This window comes from Furipterus horrens, unplaced genomic scaffold (genome assembly GCF_987537825.1).
Source record: "Furipterus horrens unplaced genomic scaffold, mFurHor1.1.pri manual_scaffold_4, whole genome shotgun sequence".
In the NCBI taxonomy this organism is placed as follows: Eukaryota; Metazoa; Chordata; class Mammalia; order Chiroptera; family Furipteridae; genus Furipterus; species Furipterus horrens.
Window position 1 is genome coordinate 188,330,641 of NW_028327174.1, and position 8,507 is coordinate 188,339,147.

The window sequence follows — 8,507 nt, forward strand, 5'->3', positions numbered from 1 at the left end:
AGTTCCTAGGAGTGGCTGCAGGGGAAAGTGGTTAGAATATTGTGTCAGGTCAGAAATATGAACCATGGAATGAAGAAGGTCTCTAACAGTTGAATTCCATTGAATTAATGGTCAGTTTCTTTAAACTCTCTAAGCCTCAGTTTCTTCACAAACCTATCTGCTAGGTCAGATTAAATGAGTTAACAAGGGAAAATATTTCTCCCCTCCCCTCCTTCCCCCTCCCCTCCCCTCCTCCCCCTCCCCTCCCCTCCCCCTCTTCTTCCCTCCCCTCCTCCCCCCCCTCTTCTTCCCTCCCCTCCTCCCCGTCCCCTCCCCTCCCCCTCTTCTCCCCTCCTCCTCCCCTCCCCTTCCCTCCCCTTCCCTTCCCTTCTTTCTGTCTTTCTGCTTGCCTCTTTTTCCTTCTTTCTTCTTTTTTTACAGAGGAGAAAGGAACAATTATACATTTTTTAAGTGGTTAAGAGAACTTAAGAAGAAGACCACTTTATTGAGGTATGATTGACTTACAAAAACTGTAGAGGAGTATGGTTTCTACAATCAGCTAGACCTTAGTTCAAGTCTAGACTCCCCAGCTCATGACCTTTGGGACTTGGAAGAGTCACAGCACTTCTTTAAGCCTCAGTTTATTCAGCTGTGAAATGGAGTAATGAGTCCTGAATGATAAGATTATTGTGAGAATTGAATAAAAATTGAGTAAATGAAAAGTGGCTACCTGAGTCTGTTTTGTGGCAGGGTGTTGGTTCTCTCTGCCGGTCAGTTCTGGATCAACCTCAAAACAAGCTCTGGGGTTAGCTGTTTGGTTGGTCAGGCTTCTTTCCACATTCTGACTTTCTTTCCTTTCTTCTTGCTAGGGAGAGTTGGTTGGCAGTGGGGATGTGGGGGACCTCTGAACTTATATTTCTACAAAAACATTAATGTTATAAACCTATTTTGCAGATTTTGGTTGAAACGTTCCCTTTTCACTTTCTTCAACCTGCTTCCAGCCCCCGTTTAAAGCTTGTCTTAGTTCTGGTCAGGATCCTTGCGGGTAGATTGGATTGAATAAATCTTATAATTAATTTCCCATCAGAAGTAATTAACAAACATAGTCTTCAATTGAAAATTGGGAGACAGATGCTAACTGGAAGGGACTCTTGGAACTGTGTTTAGTAGTTTGCTCCACAAACGTGTATTAGCATCCACTTGATTCTAGCTCCCAAGAGTGAATAAGGCATCATCTAATGGAGGGAAGGCAGACAAGCAGACAATGAACCTGAGGTGGGGGCTAGGGTGGTGGTGTCTGTGGGAATCCCTGGATGGGTCATTCAGGGAAGGCTCCACAGAGGAAGAGACATTTGAACTGAGTCTTGACCAACAAATAGGAGTTCACCACGAAGTAGGGAGAGGGCAGGTACTCTCCCTAGAGTGAAAAGTAAACCAAAAAATGAAAAAGTAGTGCCCTGGCCAATGGTGCAGATGCCAGTATATATCAACTCTCAGGAGCTGAATGTTAACTTTTCAGGAATTTTGTGAGCCAGTCATGGAACATGACCATGATTAAACATTAAATTATATAAACTTAATTTTAATAAATTATATTAAAACAAAGGTAATAGATACTCAAAATTTACCACCTCCTAATTATCACGACATTTTACTTTTATCTATTCTCTTGAGGTTATTTCTATTGTATCTCTGGTGTGCTACTAGATATCTCCTCCCAACTCCCCATTCAGTGCCAACACATTGGCTGCTTGAAATTGGTCATGGTGGAAATAGTCACATCATAGACACTGGCAAATGGTATAAATCAGAACTTTATTTTGGAGACTTGGCTTTTAAACATTTACCAGCACATCCCTGCCTATAAATAGAGGAGGAGACACCTGTTGAAGCAGAGAGACTGAAAGAGGATGAATCAGGAAGGGTCTTGGACACCAAGGTCAGGAGCTTGGATTTCCCCTTGGAGGGGATAGGAAGCTAGTAGAGCATTTTAAAGCAGAACTACAGGGTATAGTAGAAGTAGGTTTACAGTTGTTTGTAGAGAAAATAATACAATACTTAATAAATAATAATACAAGAATAAACTGTATTTTCCATACTCAGAACTATAAACCTACTCTTTCCCCACCCTGTTTGTTATATAAGATCCACTCAGACTGCTGTGCAGTGGATGGGCTGGGGTGGGCTTCACTTGGGGCAGGAAACCCATTGAGGAGGCTGTCGTAATAAAAAAGATGGGGTCAGCCTTAGTGAGTGATTAAATGTTGGGGATGATGGAGAGTGAGTGGTTTAAGATGGCCTTCGGTTCTGCCTTTGGACACTTGGTAGAAGATGGTGAAGTCTCTGAAGTGCTAGTACCCATGAATACATGAACAGGGAGAGTGTTCTAAAGACATGAGGAGGTCACAATGCATTTGGGCCTTACTCCTCTGTTCCTGCCTGCATTAAATCCACAAGTGCTTAGGACTTAGTTTTGCTGTGTAGCCTCCCAGTAGGGTATCTCTGATCCTTTTGTCCGTGGACTATACCCTCTTGGGAGGCATCGTGGATCTGAGAACAAAGTACTGGAATTGATCAGACATGGCCCTTTTTATTCACACAAATCCTTAGGCGTGATGGTTTTCTCTCTGAGTCTCAGTTTACTTCTCTGTAAAATGGGCATTGTCCTCCAGACCCTCTTCTCCTCATGGAACTCTTAGGAGAAGGGATACAGGCCACTACTTTTTTCTGTGGTTTCAGATTGTGTTTCCCAGTGAAAGGGCAAAAATAGGGAGAGCTCCCTAGCACAGAAGGAAACAAAGTCTAGTTGGGTGTCATTCCTGAAAAACAGCAGGCAGTGCCAAAAGGGATTCTGGATCCCGATGCAGTGGCTGTGGGGGTAATGCTTCCCATCTGAGAGTGTGGAGTGGAGACCTAGGGATTGGTGAGGTGGCTGTCACCAGCTATGCCAGAGGAGTCCAAGGTGCAACTCATTTGATTTGGCTCAGGGTCAACTGGCAGCTGGCCAGCACTCAGCCATCTTGTTCTTTGCCCCAGAAGGTCCTAGTTGTGAGCAGTACCCACTGAGTGAGTCACACTTGCTATCAGTCAGTAATTGTGTTGTGGAGTCGTAAGTCCAAATGGTAAAGAAATCAAACCACTGAATAACCCATAGAATATAGGAGTCCCCCTGGATATTCTTATCTTTACACCCTGCTTGTTTCCTTCAGGTTGCTTATTACAATGTGTTTTTGTTTATTACTTTTTTATTGTGTACCTCTCACTATTTTACCTCAAGAGTGCAGAAGCTTGGTGAGCCCAGCAGCCACGTCTACTTCACTCACAGCACCCAGCAGGAGCCTAGCCCATTGAGGGTGCTTATTAGATCTCAGTTGAGTGAGTGCTGCCCCTGGTTACATGGAATGGTGAGTGAACTGCCAAGCCCAGCGGAAGCCAAGCCGCAGTGGCTGGGTGAGCAGTAGTGAGGAGAGCTGTCAAAAGGGAACAGGATTCACGAACCCTGCAGTTTACATCCTGATTCCAGTTACCTTTCTATTTCCTGCACTGTTGGGGTGAAAAGTCCCTGTGTGCCAACCAGAGAGCTGTGCAGCAGAAGGTAGGGAGGGAGGGAGTTTTGCTTTCTCTTGGAGAAACCCTCTTCTCTCCCCACCCCGCCCCCTACATACCTGAGAAAGGGAAACTCATTTGAAAGTCAAGTATAGAATTATGGAGAGCTCTTTCTAAATTGTAAATGGAAGGAGCTTTACCTCACTTCATTCACCTCTGCTCCTGATTCTCAGAGGAGGAAATTGAGATCTATAGACGTGAAGTGCTTGGCCCAGGGCTCAGAATTTGCCAGCTGGTGGGCCTAGGCCTGGAACACAGGTCCACTGACTCCAAGTCCTCTGTGTTTTCTACAGTTTTATCCTGGAGCATTATTATTATTGATGATGATGATGACTGTTATTATTATTATTTTGAGGTGAGTGTGAGAGTGGGGGCAATGTAAACAAGCATGGTAGTCAAAATATCTCACAACCGGTGTGCCTTATGCATCAACCAATCAGGATCATGTCTAACAAATCAGAACAGACACCACTCCTGGACATCTGGACTGAATGTTGGCTGGGCGCTGACTGGACACGGGATATTCACTATGGACAACTTGATAAACATCAGGAGATACAGTTGGTTAGTTTTGTTTTCTTGCTGCAGAGTTCCTAAGGATAGAGAGAGTCCTTTTGAGAACTGACTGAAAAAGTTGTTTTTGGTGAGCCAGATTAGATGAAGAATAACTTTCACCTGGAGAAATGGCCTCGTGACTTTCGTCTATAATGGGTTTTTATTACACTTAGGGCAAATAATTCATTTCTCTCCATAAATATAAAAAAATATTTTGTTCATCTAGCTCCTAGGGGTGGGTGGATACAAGCTAAATGTGAGAACTGAATTTAGGAAGGACACCAATACGTTCTCAGGTGTCCCATTGGGAGGGAAATATTTGAGACTGATGTTTTGGAGGAGAGCCTTACCCTTTTTTATTTTAATCTATGTCTGATTTTACCCACAACTATTAGATGGAAACAAATGAAATTCTACGTGACCATTTTTGACCCAAAGAAATGACAATTTAATATGGTCCCGATCTCATATTGCTTGAGCATCAATGGTGACTCCAGCTACTGTTCTGGATAGGTTCACCCCCTTGAATCCCGCCGACTACTGTTTTCATGAGACATGGCGGGGTGCAGTGCCAGAGAGACTTGGGTCTAAATTCTGGCTCCATCAGGTACTAACTTAGCTTCCTCTGGTCTCTCTCTTTGTGCTACGTATGAGTTTAGGCCACTTAACTACAGAGTCTCCTAACTTATACAGGAACTCAGTAGATTCTCTTTCCTTCATCTGGCCAGTGGCACAATCCGTGGGGTTTCTCAGGCAATTATTTTTTTTTTTCAGAGAAATGCAATTTATTTATTTATTTGTTTTAAATTTTAGTTTTTGATTTTTCAACTACAGTTGTCCCATTTTCCCCCCATTACTCCCCCCCACCCAGCCCACCCCTTCTCCCACAATCATATCCCTCCCCGTTGTCCATATGTTATAAAATCTATTATAATCTGTCAAAATCAGTTGTAGTCAAGTATCTGGAGAACTAGATGCATTTTTAAAAATAATTTGTTTATTTATTTTTAGAGAGAGGGGAAAAGAGAAAGAGAGGGAGAGAAACATCACTGTGTGGTTGCCTCTCACTTGCGCCCACAACTGGGGTCCTGACGTGCAACCTAGTCATGTGCCCTGACTGGAAATCGAACCAGTAGATGCATTTTTAAAACACCAACAAGTTACCTAGAAATCTTAACTGAGAAAGAAATATAAATAGATTAACAAAATATTGACTCAATTATTAAAATCCAGTGGCTTTTAATGCCAATTTATTAAGTTACATTTATTAAATACATCCACACATATAACATTTCATTCATAGAGATTGGAATTGACACAGTAGTGCCCCAAAACACGGGCTGCACATCAGTGAAGTATGTATACAACAACATACAATATGCCATTTACTTGGGGTTTGTGATGTTTTAACATAAAACATAAAATCAATAAAAGCACATAGGGCTTAACACTAAAACCTCATAAACACTTACATTTGTTTAATCTTTACACCCCTGAAACAAAAGAGGGGGAAGTTATATATTTTAATGACTTTAAGAATAAAATCATTTGATTAAGTTCAGTTACTTTATTTACTTGAAACTCTGTGTCCCCTTCCTCCTGAATATATGGACCACAAGAGAGGGACTTGCCTGTCATGTTCCCTCTTGTCTGGGCTCTCTGCTTCTAGGTAAGTGCTGCCATATGACTGATGTTCAAAAAAGAACTGATTCATGGATGAAATGGAAAGACTGCTGGGCTGGTTGTCAGGAGATATGAATTCTAGTCTCAACACTGCTGCTAGCTACTGTCTGGCATTGGGCTATTTGTATCATCTTCCTGAGCCAGGGTTTTGTCATCCTTAAAGTGATGTAACTTTGAGCAGATAAACTCTACAGATTGTATCAGCTCTAAAATTCCATGACATTCTCTATTGGCCAAGATCTCAGAGTTACTCTGTGCTGAATACTCTCTGAACAAGTGGGAAATGGCATCTGCTTCTAGGCTGGATGTCACTGAACTCTCAGTGAGGCCTCCCGGGTTCTTAGTGATCAAAAAGAACACACAGAATTTAATTAAACAATGGCATAATGATAGATTTAGAGAAGGCCCCAGATACCATTTGACTCCATCCTTCCTCCCACCTCACTGAAGAAATGGCTCCTACAAAACCCGTGAGATAACCCTTCACGTGAATATCTCCAGGGACTGAGAAATCACTATCTTGGGATATTCTGATTTAGGGTAGAAAATTCCTTTGGTTATCAAGCCAGAAATGGAGACTGTGTAACTGCAACTCATTAGCCTTTGCTCCTTTCTCCAGGGATGCATGGAAGAAATCTCTTCTTTCCTTCTACATCATCCCATAGTATTTGATAAAACTTTTTATATCTCTTTTCAATTTCCCCTCCAGTTATTAAAATGAATACTGTTTGCTAAGAGAAGAGGGTAAGTGGATGTGCCTAGTATTATGATTCAGGAAGATAGTATCCTATCTCTAGATCTGCCGTTAACTCCTTGCGTGGCCCTGATAAGTAACTTCTGTCTGGGCTGATATGGTATTTTCTTCTTGAAATGGGATGATGTAAGGGGTTAGAGGGCAAAAGTATCTCAGAGCTCTGTCGGAGTGCGGCAGGGCATTCTCCATAGGCCTGGCTGCCAGTATGATGTAATAGCTGTTAATATCCAGGATAGTGATGCACATTAAAAAAAATTCTGCTCGAGTGACAAAATATTTCCAGAACTCTGGGCCATATGAGAGCAAGAAATCTTAGGGCAAGAGAGTTCTGCATATGTTTTGCCAAGGTGTGGAATATAAACCATTCTGTCTTGAAGAATTAATCCCCAGTGTCACACTCATGGAAACATGACTGGGAAAGGACTTGGAAAATACCTTGCAAGAGAATGTTGGCAGTGAACATGCTTCATGCACAGTAAGCTAGTTGAACTTTATAACCCAGAGGAGTTATTGACAGACACAGAGGTGGAATTTCCTCTTGGGTGATGTAGCTTAGATTGAAATGGAGCCAAGGGCTTTGGCGCCATGAAAATGAACTGAACCAGACACTTTTCAGAATGTGAAAAGTGTACCTTTTCACATTTTACTGTAGCTTAGTGAAAAAATTTAGAAATTTTAGTAGCTTAAGCAATTCTGTTCTATCAAATAGATCCAAACCATGCTAGGGTCAAAATGCTACTGACTCCATGCATTTTGATCATGGTTCCTGTATTTGCTGAGGGGCATAGGCTCTTCAATGCACCTCTGGGTCATCCACAAACTTCTAATATTTTCAAGGGTGTTGCTGGCCAAACTTGAGTCCAGTAGGTAATAACCTCTCTCCACACTTGGCTTAATAATGGATTCTACCATAGAATCCATTCTACCATCTTTATTTTCTTCCTTTTTATTTATGGGAAACTGTCCTTGGGTAGTTATTTTTAAAAAATCACTTATACTAAACACATATCATTTTGTTAATGATCATCCTTCATCAAATGGCACCCATTATCATAATGAAAAAATGTCCATGTGCCTAAAGTTAGCTAAGCTAATTAATTAGTGAATACAAGCAAAATAAATTAAAGACTCTGTAGACAATGGAGGTGCTGAGCAGTTAGAATTAACACATCTGAGACTAAAATAATTTATCTTTGTGTCTCCAGGATGAGCAAGTACTCAGTAAATGTTTGTGCAATTGACTTGAATTTAGTCTTTTGAGAGACAATGAACCAGCAAAGCACTTTCCTCCTAAATTAACTATTTTCCAAAGCATGTAAGCATGTTCCTTCTTCCCTTCTGAACTTTTGAATGCATTTCCCTTACTCCTTTTAGGAGACCACCACATGGTCTTAAAAAGCATTCTCCCACTTCATTTTAAAAACTATGTCCCAAATATTTACCATAGAAATAATGCCTAGGACTTGAGTCCTACTAGGACAGTAATAGATCTATCATAAAGCATTTAATAAATTTAGCCATGAAACCTTAAGCACAATACATTCTTCAATCAATAAGCTTATGATGGGAGCAAAATAAATATGTGGTAGGATCTTTTCCAACCTCAAGTCTTACGATAGTAGGGAATTCCATCTTCTTGAATAAACTTCCAAATCTACCAGATGCGCTAGGGAACAGTGGGCAGGTTTGAAGACCCTGGGCACAAAGGTTCCTTTTAGTGAAGAAGATGAGTGGGCTACCCTGGCCTCTTCCGTGTAAATCCTTCCCACACCCCAAGTTGCTTGATGCTGTCATGCAAATGCAGACAGAGCATTTTATTTTCTTAATGGGGGTGTTAATTCTGATCATGGAGCCAGTCTAGAGTCATTGATAAAACGTTCGTGATCTGCCATTAAATATTGTTCTAGGAGCTGGTTGAGAAGACATTCTC